The sequence below is a fragment of the Chanos chanos genome, chromosome 14 (assembly GCF_902362185.1).
Source record: "Chanos chanos chromosome 14, fChaCha1.1, whole genome shotgun sequence".
Taxonomy (NCBI): domain Eukaryota; kingdom Metazoa; phylum Chordata; class Actinopteri; order Gonorynchiformes; family Chanidae; genus Chanos; species Chanos chanos.
The window spans coordinates 9,182,925-9,201,894 of NC_044508.1; positions in this window are offsets into that span (position 1 = coordinate 9,182,925).

The window sequence follows — 18,970 nt, forward strand, 5'->3', positions numbered from 1 at the left end:
GTGCCAAAGATTCTTTGAACCTCTCCTTTTGGCTGTTTCTCTTTTTAACGTGTGAAACTCTTGAACTCTTCAACTTATTTGATTCATTTGAGACTACTGTTTATTGTGTGCCAAGCACAAGGGGTAACTACCTAAGGAAAGTGAAACAACTGTCAAAGGTCAAGTTTCACTATTAGAAACAGGCACAAAAAATAGCCACTTAAACCTGCTAAACTAAAATGACCATCTTTAGCAAACTAATTAACAGCCCTTGCAATTGAATCAGTTAATCAACTGGAATGCACTGACATTCTATGCTGTTTACGATCATGGCTGTATAGTACACACTCATTTTGTGCTGTTGGGTACGCAGCGAAGAGGAGTCCTGCTGCTTTGCATGGGATGTAGTCAGCTCTGCTGTTGAATATGAGAGCCACATGTTCTTGTTCATAATTATTCCCATTGTGATTCTGCTGCTGAAAGGCTTTTCAATACGTCTTCATGGTGAGGGGTGCCTTGGGTTTTCTTGGAAGAAGAAATGACCTTATTTGGTTCCTATTTGTAAACCTACGTGTTTGCTGTTATTTAACTGAACTATGTTCACACTATGATCCTGTGGTACTGTAACATTCATACACAACATTCATACTCATTTTAGCAGAGTAAGGACTTTGCCAGTATGACTAATACACCAGACTCACTCCTGTATTAAGAGCAGTTTCCTGTTAGGTTCACTTGTTGTGTATACACACGTACAGCCAAACATATTTGCAAACACAGTTGTCATTCAGTGTTCTTAATTGTAAGTATAAATCGGAGTGTTATAAGAACCGGAATAAGGTCTGACAACTAAATGTCTTTGAATGTAGAAAAAAAAAAACATCAGACCTGTTGAAGCTTAGTAACCAGCTCACACCAGCAACCACTCAGCACCTTCCTTGCATGGCAAGATATGGCCTCAGTTCACTGGCTCCTCACGTTTCCACCTACTGGATATCACAGACAAAGTTGCAGTATAAAAAGTTGAAGGACTATCGTAGGTTTGGAGATAAATATTTATCTCCAAGCCTATGACAGTCCTAGTTTAGCTACATGTACAAACTTACAAACTGATTCAGTGTCCAAAGTCACTCCATTCACACCAGAAATTTCACAGGTCTGTGGTGCAGACAGTTGTCTTTTGCAAACATGACCTCGATAACGAAAAGAAAGTCACTGATACAGGTCAATGCTTTGTTTTTTTCACTGCTTTGAAAGATTGATGGCATGCCCATCATCTTATAAAAGAGCATAAAAAAAAGAGTGTCAAGCAGAGAATGTTGAGTGGGTAACTTTTCTTAGGACCTCCCAAGCAGTTATAAAGGTTTTGGTGAGTCGCAGCAGGATGCCTGGTTAGCATTCAGGTTTTCAAGAGACACCATGTGCTGGAGCATGTAGCAAAGACTGTTAAATTCATTGGTTGGGTGGGGCTTGGCTACAGGCAGATGAAACCTGGGAGAGCATAGACCTTAGATGATGTCACTTTTGATTTTGCAGCTTATTGTCAATGATAAAGACTTCAATAATATGATGTCTGCCTGAAAGATCATCAGACTGATTATATTGGAAAAAATCAAGAAAACCGTGCCAGTCCAGGGGAAGAAGCAGATGTTCTCTCATAACTTTTCTATCAAAAAACGTGTCAGAACTGTCATGAATCCCGTTTGGCTCATTATCCAGTGAAGTTTCTGTGTTTTCTGCACCTGGTCACTTAAAATGACTTTGCATTCCTTGGTTGTAACTGTAATATGCAGAATAGTAATCAGAGCCGGTGACTTCCAAAAGATGGCTGGCAGTAGCATAACAAACTAAGCACTGTGTTTAACTAAAACAGTGTGGATCAAAAGCACCTCTTGGAGTGGAACCCTCTCAGTGCAGATTAATACAAGGCAGGATCTAACCTCTTATGATTAATGCACTGTCAGTTTCAGATATGTCAAAAATATGAAATATGATTTACTGGACAGTATCATCATGAAGCCAAAAAATGACCAAATGTACAGCAATGGCAGAGATGGATCCTCCAATGTGCAAAACAACTGCAAACCTTGCTCTTTTTTACTGTCCTCACACTCTCTAAACCAACTGCACATGATTTTGGTACAAGGCCTATTTTATCAAGCGCATCACTTTTATCTCTCGGCAGTAACATTTCTGTGTTCAGAAGTTTGAGAACCCTACTCAATGATGCAAATATAATAAAAGTAAAGTCATGACACTCACTCCTAGGGATAAAAAAAATTGCTGGCAGGCAAAAGAGGGTGCTCTGAAGAAGGCTTTTAGAGTTTTCTGTAACCTAGACAAAGCCTTGTCTACACTGAAGCACTGCTTACCCCAGCAGCAATTCAAAGCCAGGCGAATGTCAAGGCTGCTGTGTGTGTTATAGAAAAGCACTCACTGACACCCTGCTCTGGTATGAGATCCTGCTGCCTTCTCAGATATTCCTCCGTATATTTATTCGAACAAAAGGGCACTGGTCTCTAAAAATGTACAGATAAGTGGCATGGACATTTGTCAGCCTACAGAATGACTGTGAGAATACTAGATTTCAAAAGTGTCAAGAGGAGTCAAAAGCATGATAGGAGACTTTGACTCCATCAGGGATGCACTAAACACATTTGTTCAGCAGGCGAGACACAAACATTTAAAAGCAGGAAAAGAAGACATAGATGGAACTTGAAGCCTTCTTTCCCCAGAAAAAAAAAGGAAAAGAAAAACATTATATCAGCCTACAGAATAATTGTGAGAGGATCCACAATGAGATTTTGACAGATGAAGAGCGGTCCTAAAAACTGACGTCTAGAATCAAATCAAATCAATCGCTGTGAACATGGATCACGTTTTCTTCTTCATGCCACTCTTGTACGGTTTTCTTCTTGCTCTTCTGGACTGTGGAAACCATTCACAGGAAACACTGCATGGACCAGACCAGTTAGCCCCTCTGAGCTCATCAAAACCTTGCTGAAGTTTGACAGCAGGGCAACAACTATGGACTTGCAGTGTGAGCTTAACAATCTGGCAGCATACTGAGACAGGGCAATAACATCAATATTGTTGGATTATAGGAGCAGAATGGTGAGCAGGGCACCTGAGGATGGACCAGATGGTAAAGACAGTGGGGTGGAAATGATGAATAAAATGTCTTAGACTGTAGACTCCAAGCAGTGTGGTATTACTGGATATTCTGGAGGTCCAACTTTTTGACGGATGCTTACTGTATCAAAAGCCAAGGACGCAAGTTCCTACTCACCCTGCCAATCATCTAAGTGACATTAAGTGACATGTGAAAGGAAGTTCTCCACAGTGAAATGTACTGAAAGCCAACTCAGGGGTACTGTCAGCCAAAAGCACCTGAAGGCATTCATGCTGATGGGTGCAGGCCTGTCATTGGGGTTGTTCTGTTTGGTGGTCCATTCTACCTCTTACCAAAGATGTCAGATACCTATCAGAACGAAAGATCCGAGCGATGACAAAGAGATTTGTACTGTTATCTAATGTAATAAATAAAATTTTTTTTCATTAGCTTTTTGAAGTGCTCTGCTATTGTATTGAAAGACATCTAGTGAAATCATCAACTTGAAATCACATAGTCCGACTCTTATCCATGCTTGTTCACGCAGCAGAAGAGTACATGCCACTGTGCTCTATTGAGGCTAGCGTGCCACAGGAAGAGAGGAACTCACAGCTGGGTGTTTAAATATGCATTGACTGTATTTGTTAGGATGTTTGTTGCGGTTGATGCTGCTCGACTGAGCTCACGTGTGGTGGGAAAGAGAGAGATAGAGAGAAGGGGATGCGTGACACGAACAGAAGTGTTAAGTTAGAAATGCAGGTGTGTACGTGCACTCTGGTTATTTTCACCTGTTGAGTTCTTGTTCCTTATTTTACAGGATCTCACATTCAATTCAGCCAGATTTGCAGGGCAAGGTTAGCTGCTGATCTACTTGCCATTAGCATTGTTAGAGCTAAAGACCTTTGCTGAGAATAGCCAGTCTTACTAATTTAGTAAGTAAGCAGTTGCATTATTGAACAAGATCTAAGACCCGTCTCTTATTCCCCTGGCAGGGTTTGTATCTGCTCTGTCACAACCAAGCTGACATGCAATTTTGTTGCTTTTTTGCCTTTTTTTCCATTTGGAGGAGGAGGATGAGGAGGGGAGTAAATGTGTTTGTCACTCTCTTTGTAACTCATGCAAACTGTGAAATGTTTACTTACAAGGAATATGGGGCAATTCTGTAAATAAACACAACTTTTTAATGGTTTAGAGGCTGTATCTAGTAGAGTCTGTCAAACTGCTGCATGGGTGAGACAGAAGCCACTATAGTCAGAGCTGTTCTTTCTATTCACATAAACACCACATCCAATAAACCAGCTATTCACACAGTAAGCACCAAGAACACAGTCAAAGGATTCATACAAAAGAGAAATGTGATACCAATACATCTCCTAATGTATGCATCAAGCATTAATATATCTCTGTTACAGCACCACCTAGAAGACATCACATGGCATTCAAATGGCTCCTCACAGCACACCCAAGGACTAATCACCCCTCTGTGAGAAACAGTTGGGTTATTTATAACCCCCTCATATAGCCCAATGATTCACCCATAAAGCTGTCACGGAAGGTTTCAGAAATGACATACCTTCTCTCTGTTGTTACCTTTTGGGTGCAGAAAAAAACCACACAGTGTCTAACATCACTCTCACTGTTTTTTGTGCGCTCTCTCTCTCTCTCTCTCTCTCTCTCTCTCTCTCTCTCTCTCTCTTTCTCTCCTTGTAAACTTGTGCAATGACTGATTTATTTCAGACAAGCTTTTAGCTGTTTCTCTACTTTATTAGCATGTCACAGTTAACCACCTTAAAAGAATGAGGAATACTTTCCTGTTGACTTAAAGTAGGTCACTCATGACATCATGTATTGGCAACATCCCCCCCTCTGCCTCACATGTATCAGAATTTAGACTATATGAGTGTGGTAAATGTGACATATCATAAAATAACAGTGTACTACTGAAGGCCTATGCCTTACTTTAATTTAGCTCTGTGTGGATTCATTCATTAAATTAAAAAGGTTCCACGATACAGTGTAGAAATCTCCGAGGCCAGCAGTGGGCCAAAAGAATATTTCACTCAAATAAAGATGTTTTTATTGATTTCTCATGATTATTGGTAAGATGGTTGTATATGAATGTATGTATATGTGCCCAGCTAAAAACAAAATCAAACATGGGAATTTGATTTCTTGGATATATACGAGCAAACCCACACACTGATATATGTCACACTATGAAAGTGTCGAGGTTTAGAAAGAGACGTATGCAGATATGTAAGCTGCTTGGAGCATTAGGGATTGAAATGATGAGAACATGTGAGATGATCTGAATCGAGATTAATCATACACTGACACAGTAGAGAATATGCTCCTCAATAACAAAGCAATATAACAGTGCAGAATCATAGCACTACACAGTTGATCACGCCTGAAAATTATTGGTTTAAGATTTCAAATATGGCAATTTTAGCTATGAGGCAAAACGTTTTGAGATGATTAGGGTATCACAGCAGAATTTTGATTCTAAATTGGGCAACTACAGAATCTGAGATTCCAGGTACATAATGTGATTCAAGATCTGAACAAAACATAAATCTGCAGCAGCTGGTGCTGTTGACATAAACACCAGTAGCAATCTTCTTCAATATTTACAGTTTGACTGAGTTTAAAATACAAGGACCTTGCCTGGACACACACACGCACGCACGCGCACGCACACACACACACACACACACACACACAGTTGCATTTGGCATTGATGCTACATTCATTCATTCATTCATTCATTCATTCATTCATTTTCAAAGCTGCTTATCCGAATTAGGATCATGGGGTGCTGTAGCCTATCACAGCGCTCACTGAGCGAAAGTTGGGGAAACACCCTGGACAGGTCGTCAGTCCATCACAGGGTCGTTGGTACTACAGATATTCCCAAATACACAAAATAGTGCAGATAGTGAAGAGTTCTAAGACATCTCAATTTTGAGTGTAAAGACAAGTCTACATGATGAGAGTCAGATCTAGAGTTCATTTACTGTCCATGGCTCGGGATGCAAAAGCCTAATAGAGCTAGGACTTAAGCACATGCATTAGCTCCATGATATCAGTCCTGAATATTGGATGTTGGTTCATTTAACACTTATCTGATTTCATGTATAGGCATGAGTAAGTTTGTTGAAGGACGTAGCTTCTGCACTCAGCTGATCTCACTAGGATTGCTAGTGATATATCTTTAAATATTAGCCTATTGAACACTTACATTAGGGTACTATAACCGATGGATTTGAATGTCTATAATGGATTGAATATTGATTCTTTTATTGTGTGCTTTGCGATAATCACTAAAACGTGGTCAGATGAAATATAATAAGGCTGAGGAAAGCGAAGAAAATGTGCAAAGCATTACTGGCGAAAGGATTCTAGGAGAGGTAGACAGATGGACATGAAATGGAGAGGAGAGAGTAAATGAGGGGCCAATGAGATGGTTGGTAGATGAATGGAAAGATGAGAGGATGAACGAGTGGGCTGTAGGTAGAGTGGGGGCCGTTAATCGGATTGGAGGGATAGATAATTAAATCAATCCCCTCTGTCTTGTTGAGGAGGAGTCAATGTCAACAAGCAGGATTCTATGCATCTAGTTCACAGCTGTCTTGCTCTCAGTCAACTCCAAAAGTCTCTGCTCACCCTACCTCAACATCTCTCTCCAATGAAGTAAAAGTCAATGGAGCCCAGTACAAATCTCTGACATCTAAAAGTGACCTACATTTGCTTTTCACTGTTTATCGCCACAAATGTTGACCAGAAAAGGCAGAGACTAGACCTCAAATGTACAGAATGGGGTTTAAAAAATACAATAGCATTTATATATGCTTCCTTGGAATGTGGTCCTTGTGTTTTTGTTTTGGTCACCCATGCTTTAAAGTCTCAAGTCTCTATGAAAAAGAGCATGTATTATAGATGTTGGTAACTCAGAGGTAAGGTCACATTTGTTCTACCTTTTGTCCTTAAAACTGTCAAAGCAGCAATATCATTTCAATCACACTTTCATTCCTCTGCATGACTAATCAGTAACTGTGATGTCATCAAAAGCGTTCTCCACAGGCGCACAAATTCAGGACAATAATCACAGAGAGAGAGAGAGAGAGAGAGGGAGAGAGATGGTTAATGCTGTGAATCTGTTTTCCCGGTTTGGTTAACCTATGTCTTTATGATTGGTTGAGAACTAAAATAGTCATACTAAACCACCTGACTCACTATCCAGTCAGCTACACACTCTGTGCATATTCTGATAGATACTGGTACAATTTTGTAGTCCTGCTGACTTCTCCTTGCTTTTTGCTACATGCTTTTTACTTCATTATAGTGCTGTGGAAAGATAGGAATGTCAAATAAAACCATAAAACCAAGTTCAAACTAAAAGAGTGAACTTCCATCTCCTAGAACGATCATGGAAAATACACAGGATGATGGCTTATGCTGTTTATGTTATGAAACAGATTCCAAACTAGGCCAGAACCTCACTGTTACAAACACATACACCTGTCAGTCACAGAGAAGCCTTATGTCAAGATCAACCTGCATGACCTGATGTTCCCCCAGAACTCTGCAGAATTATATAACACAAACCACTATCTGTAGCCCATCATAGTGACAGGTATATCCATTTCATTTCCCCTTTAGAAACCTTGCTGTAACATGACTAGACTCTCTGGTGACTAGAAACTGAACTATTGCAACCTTGCTCTGTCCTAGTGATGGCCTTATTCAAAGGTAAATGGATGGATGACATTGCAATTGTACTGGATGATTTGACGAAAGCAGACATGTTTATGTCTTTCCCTTAATCCGTTCTGATTGGATGAGATTGCTCAATGGACAAACTGGGCACACTGGGATTCTGCTGGATCATTAGACAAGGTTTGTGCCAACCTAGCTTGTGGGCACTGGAAATCTGTGCATGCACAGTATACTAACAACAGGGAGCCTGGGAAAAGACACAGGTGGAACGACCCTCTCTCTTTCACTCTCTCATTCCCTCTAATTGGTCTCATTCTCTGAAATGAAAATGATCAATGTTTGTGGCAGTATTTGAAAATGGTCATACCATACATTACATCATTTTTCCCAAGAGACATCACATGAAATATCTAAACTAAATATAAATATGAACACATAAACTACGTCTCAAAAGGTAGTCAATATATATTACTTTGCATTGCTGTGGTGAATCTGACCACTAATTTATGCAGAGCATAAAAGTCATTTTTCCTGGCTTCTCTTTCAAACCACAACAATGGGCACTACGGAGACCTCCTTTTCTCTGCTCTGGCCCTGGCCTCTGTGACTGCTCACCATGAGGTCAAATGTCCTCTGAAAGCTGGAAGCAAAAAAAAAACAAAACTATAGAGTTCATTAGGGTCTATTCAAAGGTTCATACAAAAATGAAAATGTTCTTATAATAACAAATAACAATGCTGATAATTTCAATGATTGCAATGCCATTTTTGTGTTTTATCTTGTTCTTCTACTGTATTATTCCCGGCAGACCAGTTTGGTCGTCTCGTCGGTGCTGATTGTGTGCTGGTGGGATACCGCTGTGAGCTGAAAAAAAAGGGAAAAAGGATATTCACGAAGGAGCCTCAAGATATAAGACACATGCTATTACTCATATTTGGTAAAAATCTACTAAAATATCTTTGACTGGCTGCCACCAGAAACATTTCTATCAGTGTAGCAGTAATGAAACCTCTGCTCTCAAATATAGGCCCATCCTTACCAACAAACCCCCCCCCCCCCCCCCCCCAAAAAGAAAAACAAAACTTGGCTTCTTTTTTTTCAGTTAGATCAGGGGGGTATTTCAGAAAGCGGGTTTAGTGAAAACTCAGAGTTAGTTAACTCAGAGAAAGTAGTAAACCTCCTAATAGAAGAGCCCTATGGCTTCATCATCCTAGCAAAACAAAGCCATAGGGCTCTTCTGAGTTTTCACCGAACCCGCTTTCTGAAATACCCCCCACATTAACTAAATGAGAGGTAAATAATAATAATAATGATACTAATAATAAACTTTGTTGTATAGCACCTTTCAAGACATGCAGCTCAAAGTAGGGGTTGCACAGAGTACTCGAGCAGTTACATCAATTCTCAAGTGCCTACATTATCGTCGAGTAGTCCTACTCGCCAATCACGTGATCCTAGATCTCGTGCACACTCAGTTTCCAGTTGGAGCCCTTGGTAAACAAGACAAACAATGGTGACAGCATAAAAGGGTGAATCAGTTGTTTGCTTGACTGTTGTATTTCACTGTGCAAATTTTCTTTTCCAATTATCGTTATGATGAAATAAATGTGCAACATTTGTGAGTTGTGGACGGATTTCTCAAGGATGGCTCTAACATTGATTCTGTCATATAATAGACTAGGCTACTAAGGCGTCTAAACAAATTAATGTTGTTAAAAGATAGATGCAAGCAAATATGACTAATTTCATTTTTAAGTCGGTTAGGTTTACTAATGATGACTAGGCAAAAACCAGCTGCTATATCTAAACACAATAAGAACATTTAACGGAGAAATAATTACACGTTTTCAAATTTACCTGGGTTTAACCCACTATAATGTGCACAACAGCCTTTGCTGTGTAAGCGAGCTTTCTGTCTTGGGCTACTGCAGAATATTGGTAACAATAACATTAACATATAATCTGTATCATCTATACTTCACCATTGCGTAAGGTAAGACCAAGTGTTATCTTCATATCATATTGTTAATTTTATGCTTTGCCCTGTGCACTGGGACCAACCGTATCATAGTTGCATGGTCTTTTAATTGATGCAACAGCTAGTAACAGGCTAAAATGAAGAGATACGTTTTTAGCTTTCTTTTAAAAATATTTAGCAAGCTGGCTTCCCTTATATATATAGGTAGTGTGAGTCCATAGCTTTGGGGCATAATTGGCAAAGGCTGCATCCCTGATTTTCTTTCAGCTGATGCTGAAAACCTTCAATAAACCAGTAGCAGATGATCGCAGTGTTCCTGAAGGCAAGTACAAGGTAAACACAGTCAAATCTTATCAGAGAAAAACATTTTAAATGTATCGTTTAAAAAAAAGGTGTAATTGGAGGTGGGTTGCAGAGAAAGACTGAAGATAAAAAAGATTAAAAAAAACCAATCTGGATTGAGAGGGAATGTTAGACCAACATCAGAAAATGATAGAGAGGGCAACACAAAGATGAGTGAAGGCAAAGAAAAGACAAATGATGCAGAGCTGAACAGATAGGGGAGGACTAAGCTGAGAAAACAAGACCACTGACGCAAACACAGCAAATACAGCGGATAAGGGAAAGTATCACATTGGCCTGCAGCGCTTTAGAGGTTTCTATGTTATAAAATGCAATTAAGAATCACACTTGCAATTGCAATACCTAAAAAAAAAAAGTTACAGTAAATATTTTGATTATACAAACTGATTTGATTGATGGTTATTATGAAACTGAAACAGTGTCATGCTGAGTAAACAGTTATTTCAAATAGTTATTTCATGACCATCACCCCCCAACCCCCACTATGATAAAACCAATGGCCTGTGGATATTTGCTGGAAATGGTGGACAAGAGACCGACTTAATGTTATACGCTCAACTTTCACATAAAAACTTACAGTGCTGAGGGTATGGGTGATAGAGGGAAAAAAAGAGGAAAAAACGACAAAGAGACAAATAGAAGAAATAAAAACACAGTGAGGGCAGTTCCTCTATCTGGATGTGAAAGGGGTGAGAAAAAACAGAATGAAGTTGAGAAAGGAGAGTGGGTTGAGAATGATCTAGAGTGACCACCTGAACATCACTCTCTCTCCAACTTTCACAACAGCTCACACTCACAATTCGCAGAGAATTCAGTGAGTCGTAAGTGTGAACAAAATCAGCAAAAAAGGTCAAAACGCTGAAAAAATATGAAGGGTCAACCTTTCCAACTGATCAAAGGATGTTATTTTAATGGGAGCATGCTCCTCTTCCATGACTTATTGAGGTCACACTCTCAACAAATCCTAACATGGTCTCAACTGAAAATTCTACGGTCCAAAGTTTTGAGCCTGGAAATATGACTTTTAGACATTTGACGATTACATATTAATTCTTATGGGTGTATGCGATGCATCACAAACGTATCTTATACATTGTTTGTATCTAATTATATAGTATAATCAATATCAAGAGACGTACCAGGCAGAGAGGCTATAAACGCAGAGGTATATGTCATTTTATGTAACTGTGTTTAAACTTGCCAGTTTCAGGGCGGTAAATGTCACCAGATGAGTCATATTTTCCCACTGCAGATAATCTTCTCATCATTTCATTGTCTCTATGTCACAAAGAAAACCACCCAGATTTAATCAGGGCTTGATCACAATTCTCTATCTTTTGCCTTTCCTGGTTTCTTAACCTTGGGGGAACATCTCTTGGTTTCAATTGCTGACAGAAAAAAAAAGTTTTTTAAAAAACAGCTCAGATTAAGTTAGCAATTCCCTCACAGGTTCCAAATACACTGTGTGTGTGTGTGTGTGTGTGTGTGTGTGCGCGTGTGTGCGCGTGTCTGATCATTTCAGCACGTCATGGTGCTTCACACGTGTCTCCGAAGCTTTTTTTAGAAGCTGGGCTGATTGGTGACGCACATCAGGGGAGACTCGTTGGTCTCATCCTCCCCCTCCTTACCCCCAGGCAAACATCAGCTAAATAAAAATAGCTAGTCTAGGTGCTATTATTACCTGCAATTTTTCTGGCTCTCTAAATCCAGATCGATTAAGCCTTCCCTCACACGGTGATGGACTCTTGGGAGAAACATCTTGAGGGCTTAAGCAGGTCAGAGCCCCCAGACTCCACAACAATAATCCATGCTGCTAAAACAAAGGAAGCAGTGGTTTAGGATCTTCTTAATCTCCTCACACATTTACAATACCGAGTCCTTCTGGCTCTGATCAGCTCTTTTCTGTTCTTGCTGAAACAGTGTTACCCCTTTTTATGTTCTGGAACACATATGAAAGTTGTAGAAATTTGGATAAAAATGAATGGAAACACAGATGAAATGCAACACAGAATTCAAAATGGACATTTGGATGAAAGTTGGGTATAAAATTTAGACTGTTGTAGGACTAAAAGATTTTATTCCCCTCAAAGAGAAAGAAAATATCATTGCAAATGTGGAATGGTGCTTTACATGTTCTCTGTATTGATTTTGGGTGTTAGCCCGAATTCCAATCAAAAGTGTCCTCTTTCTCTCTACTTCAGGTCACATTCAGAAAGTGATAAAGAGAACCAAGAACTGAACTGACTTCACAGTAGAGCTTACAAGTGCACTCACAGAAGCTGAGAGCTACTGGGTAAAAATTTCAAACTCAAGTACAAATACCCATAGACCAAGCCATACAAATTATAAAAGAGAACTCAGTTGCAGAGAACTTAACCAAATGTGCCTAAATAGTCCACCTTTCCACCTGTAGTGTCAAATCAATGTTCTATTTTTTTTTTAATAAGTCACAAGTCTGATGTCAAATCCAGGTAGGGGCTTAAAGTAGCTTGTGGTATGAGAAGTGGCTTGAGTGGTCCTGGTGAGGAGAAGTGGTATTTGTGGTATTAATCAGTGCATCTGACAGCAGGAGATCCTGTACCCAACAAGATTGTCTATTAAGGCCTCTGTTTCTACAGTCAAATGCTAGTATGACAGCTTATATATCTTTTGACTACTGACAGCCCGTTTAGACCTGGATTTAAACATAAAAGTGCACTTTCACAAGAAATGAATTTGTGCTCCTGTTTTCAAAGGAAGTAAACAAGTTTTGCTTTTGCTGCCACAACCTTTATGAATAAATGACAATACACAATAATTCACCTCAAAATCAACTGGGTCATGAAGTATGACTTTGCTAAATTTTGCAAAAAGCTCTGTGATACTAAGACCAAAAAAGTAGAGAAACTTAAACAAGTCAATTAGAAAGCTCATTAATTTACATTACACCAAATCATAACTTGACCAATAAAATCAATGAGTGATGTAAAGACATCAACAGTGAACAAAGAGAGTGATCACAAAGAGGGTAATGATGTTCGGTCAGCATTGGTTGCCTTGCTGCAGGCAACGTCTTAACATTTCCATGTTGATGTTTTGCAAGTTGAGAAATGTGGAGAAATGGAAGCGTACAGGTGACCCAGCTATCCACAAAAGAGCCAGTGAGGTTTCAAATATGAGGTGAATCTACTCATAGTGTGAATTTGGTCTGTTAGTCCTCGTGCAATGGGTGCTTAGTGCTTAGTGCATTCATGAGCACTATACAGTGCACTCATAAAACAGATAATGTACATACATTTTAACTGATTTTTTTTGTCATTCACATAGGTAATAGTATTTTATCGAAATAATGTTTTTGCTTAGATAGTAGATGGTAATCAGAATAGTATGCATTTTTTTGTTGTTGTTGTTGTTACCAGTGGCAGGTTACTAGTTGCTTGGTATCAATGAATTTTGAATTTTGACATATGTCTAAGTCAGAAAGACAAGCCCTAAAGAGTAACAATGTTTTCAGTAGCACTAGCACCTTCTCACTTAAATTTCACTCATTTACAATCAAATCCAGACACATCCAGTCAGGTCAGCACTGTTTGGCTAGCTCCTAGATTGATTTCAAAGCTCAGTTGGAAGGCCAGATAACATTCCCACAAGGGAGCTGTGGCATCCACCAGGAAAACTCAGTTTAGCTCATTTTCACCCTGTTCCAAATGCCACCTGGATGTAAGCGACCCAGCAGTGGCTTTCGAGTATCTGGTCCAGCTGTCTCTCACTCCAGACCAGTCACACAAGCTCCCTTTGCTTTAATTATTGCTCACAGCCCATCTGGAAGTGCTAACATTGTATGAGGTTTGAGCTGAGCTCTTCACCCTCCAACATGAGTATTCCTTATGCTCGAGAGCAACAAAACAAATTCATTTCAGCATTGGTGAGGGGCTGAAAACAGACACTAATGGCTAGTGGGACATTGTTATTATAGAATAAGCCCCAGGCTTTTTGTGCAATATAACAATGCCCGGAAAACCTCATGCTTGGATAAACTAATGGACATGCTAATGGGGATGGGATTGTAAAATGATTCTCACATTTATAACCTGATGCAAAGACTGCAAATCTATAATGATTTTTTTCCCTCCGTTGTTTTCTTTTCATATGTGTCATATCATCTAGTGAAGTTCACAAGCAACAATGGTTTATTTCTGCAGTTAATTCCTAGATAAGATTCTGAAATTAAAAATGAAGAATCAATTCCTACTGACACCAAATCTTGATTCAAATCAGCAGAAAATAAAACCACATAGCACCTACTCTTTGGTTTGCTGCAGGACAGAACTGCTGAGTTCATATATTGTCATATACAGGTATGGTAGAACCACTGCAGAGTGACCACTGGTTCTTGCAAGGCTGAAGCAATAACTTGTTGATGCAAGTTTTTATAGTATCCAGAGAACAACTTTTGAAATAACCATGCATCAAGCAAATCACTGCTCACTGGTAATCCACAACTGTGTATTTCTAATCTGCTGAATTTCCACAAGGTTATACTTTTTCTGTGTACAACACAGTGATCCAGTCAAACATCTGACGTGTGTTTATTTGAAAAAGAAATCTCTAGCTTACATATGAACCAGTTTTCAGAAATATGTAGACTATTGCAGTTCTTTGCTAACTGTATTTGCAATAGCTAAAAAAATTCAGCTAGGAGCAATTTTGGCATGCCATCAGTGTCGTTAGTTATCCATTTTGGGGGGTTTTTTTTCTATTCTGACCTCTGACTTTTTCTGGACCAGAGTTATAGCAAAAAGATGTTGGCAGCTATTACAATGTTGTGTTAAATCCAGAAACCAAGATCATATAAACCTTAATGAAGAGAAAAGCCTGTGACATTAGCAGGAAAAGATCACTATGTCCTTCAAGCTTATTAAGGGCCTAATTTTGTAAAATGCCCATTAATCAATATTTATTTCTTTTAGTAATGATGGCGGGAAAGAAGTAGATGGTAAAGCTATTTTATGAGCCCATAAAGTCAAGGATCTTATTAATAACATGATAAAAAATGAACATAACCAATATCCATAATGCAGCATATAACAGCAAACTGAAAATCTTACAGATTGCCTCTAAGTTACAGCACTGATAGCTGAAGTCTTGTGACGAAAAACATAAACTGTATACTGTCTCCAATGGGAAAACTTACTGCTGTTGTACAAAATTTGGTGCATTGCCCATTCATAGGTGTACCATATGAGTTTTTTTAGTCTATTCATTAGATGCTCAGTTGTTAAAGGAACAATTGAATACCTTTACTGGTGACTGTACTGGGGAGTCTATGCTGACTCCGTTTGCCAGATAGAAGGAGGTTCTTGGTGTTGGGAATATGGGAGGGATTCATAATGATTTTTTGAGCATGAATAATTATGGACCATTTAAAGATTGCCTGCAGAGTCGTGTATAGCCTGACCCCCATAATCTTCATGGTTATCTGGACAAGGTAGGTAATTTTGGATCTTAATTTAGTTGATAGATTGCCAAACCAGGCAGTAAAGCCATATCTAATAATGCTCTCTGCTACAAGATGGCAGAGGAGATGCATTATTTTTACACCCTAAGTCAAGGTAGAAGAAATGTAGCTGAACTCTGTTACATGCGCTGTCTGACTAAGAAGTAAAACATTTGGTATTTTCAGATATGTTTGCTTTCTTTGACTGTTCTTACATTACTCTTAATGAAATAGGCATCAGACTATTTTGCAAACGTCCAAATCTTTGACCTATACACACACTATCCACTGTTTTTGTCCACATGCTCAGGGTTGTCAGTAGCATCAGTGTCCTTAGCAATTCAGAAGTCAGAGTAACTTCTCATCCACTGATTTTTGATGTAATGTAAGTAACTTTGAGATCAGACAATCCTGGTGGGTACGTGCAATCCGACTTTAACTGTTAGCTTTAACATGTTGCGGAATGCTGGTCAAAAATAATTACAATTATTTAACATATATTATTTAAGGGTTTTATAGATATCTGTTTCAGCTTGCCTGTCAAAAGATGTGGCTGTGTTGAATGGAAAGAGGAGATGAAATGGACCAGTGACAGTCTGGCATAAGCCTTTGTAACTTTGCAGATGTGTTTCACAATATAATGCACAATATCTTTGGTGACATCAATGATAGTAATCCACCTGTTCTTGAATGCATCTGAAAGGGATTTTTATAGTGTGTTCATATCCTTAAAAAAACAGACACCATGATCTTTCAAACACAATTCCTAGCACTGGGAGTGCCATAGATCTATAAGTCATTAATTTTTAAGGCAGGGTTTTTGGGGGGACAGGGTTAATAATAGCCCTTTTCTCCAACAGTGGAAGAACATCCAAGTCAATTGACCTTTGTAACATATGCTTGAGGGTAAGTTTTTCACAAGAAGAACAGAGACGCTACCAGGACCCATTGTCTTTCATAGTGCCCATTTGCCTATACAGTCCTGTGCCTAAAGAGACTTTTTATCATTGTGTCACAATCCCTTTTTCCCAAACACCCCTGTCCTCCCATATCTTCCCTCCACATTTTTCTTTCTGTCTTTCATCGATTCTTTTCATGCTATGGCTACTCCCTGCCTTCTTATTGATCTGTCCTTTTAGGGGGCTGTTTTCCTTCCTTTTTCCATATTCGTCATGTCTTCTTGACCTAATTCTTCAAAGTACTCGTTTCATCAAGGGTCACTGACAACGTCACTGGAGAATTCAAGTCATGCTATGACTCCCTCACAGCCAAACCATGCTGTGAGGTAAGCTGGCCTTCTTTCCACTGAGTCGTCCTATATTTTCTACTCTGGTCCCCAATGCTCCTTCATGGCTGTGAAAGATATCACCTTGCTCCACAGTGAAGAATGATTGGGCCCAGATCACCTACCCTACTGTTTCTGTTAAAGAAAATTGTGCAAAAACATTTCCACCAAATGGTTGTTGAAAGACATGCAACATATAACACAAACACTTCAAACGATTGAATAGTTTTATTGGTTATTACACACAACCAGAACTCATCATATTGTTTGGCACTTTCTTGACACTGATACCGTCAAATTCGTAGTAGGGGTTACACAAGTGCATAATTTTACAACTCGAGTACTTAGTGTGGGGGGGGGGGGGGGGGGGGGTGTTGGTCTCTTGGTCTTACCTTATGCAATGGTGAAGTATGGATGATACCAACGATAATTTAACGTTATTGTTACCAACATTCTACAGTAGCCCAAGATAGAGAGCTCAGTCAACAAAGCGTGTTGTGCACACTATAGTGGGTTAAACCTTGGTAAATTTGAAAATGCATAATTATTTCTCCGTTAAATGTTCTTATTGCGTTTAGATAAAGCAGCTGTTTTTTTGCCTTGTCAACATTGGTAAGCCTAACCGACTTAAAAATGAAATTTTTGCTTACATATTTGCTTACGTCACATTTGCTTACATCCATCTTTTAACAACATTAATTTGTTTAGACGCCTTAGTAGCCTAGTCTATACGACGGACTCGATGTTAGAGCCATCCTTGAGAGATCTGTCCACAACTCACAAATGTTGCACGTTTTTTTCATCACAAGACAGTAGGGAAAGAAAATTTGCACAGTGAAAAACAACAATAAAGCAAAGAAACAATCCATTCACCCTGTTATGCTGTTGCCCTCGTTCCTCTTGTTTACCAAAGGCCTAACTGGAAACTGAGTGCACGTGAGATCTAGCATCACGCGATTAGCGAGTACTCAACGATAATGTAGAAACTTGAGAATTGATGTAACTGCGCGAGTACTCGTATGCTCGAGTTTTCTGTTCAACCCCTAATTCATAGTACAGAAAACTAGTTGTTTGGCATAGGACCAGTACAATTTGTTGCCCATTGGGCAAATATGAAGCACATGCAGTCTGAAGTCATACAATCTGAACATAGAACCTACAGAGAAAAAGATTCAAAGGACAAGCATATATTTCTGGGCTTTTTTCTTTTGCTGGTGGGCTTTCATCAGCTGCACTCCACACTTTCATCGCATCCCGGGACGGCATACAATCCTCCTCCTGACTCAAGAATTGGAATGTGTCTGAGAGAGAGAGCGAGAGAGAGAGAGAGAGAGAGAGAGAGAGAGAGAGAGAGAGAGTGCACGCTAAAAACTGTAATTACAGAATTACAGAAAATCCTCTGATTGGTGTTACTTTGGGTCAATTTTCTGAAGTAGACTGAATACACACACTTATCTCCCAAGCTGCTGTCGTGAACAGGACTGTTAACACGCCTGTAGTTCCTCAGTTCCATCATGGTGCTGTGCTCCAGAAAATCCCACAGCTGATAAGAAGACAAAATAAGAAATGTTAGCATTGCCAAGATGGAGTGTTTCTGTGTTAACATAGGTTAAATTAAAATTTCCTTTCAATCGCTTGACACAATGAAAACAAAACAAAAAAAAAACAAAACTGTGCAGAAGCATAGCAGTTTATAATGAATAGCTTAGCTTTTTTCTGTAACAAATGTAAAAAAAAAAAAAAAATCATTTAATGATAATCAGCCTGCTCATAGGTCTTAAAATTGCTTACTCATAGATTTTTAAAGTTTTATTTTGAAGTTTTATTTCAACTATTTAACCCTAATAAATAAAGAATATTGTTTTATATTTTTATATTTTATATTTTACTTAAAAGTATTTCCATCAGATGTGTTAAAATCAGGCAAGTTTTTCCATTTATACGTATATGGATTTCCATATAAACAAGTCAGTCTTACTGAAATAATGTGAACTGTGTCTCAAATTTAGCTAATGCTTTATCCATTGACTCACTGAGAGTCTCACATCCAGGACTCTG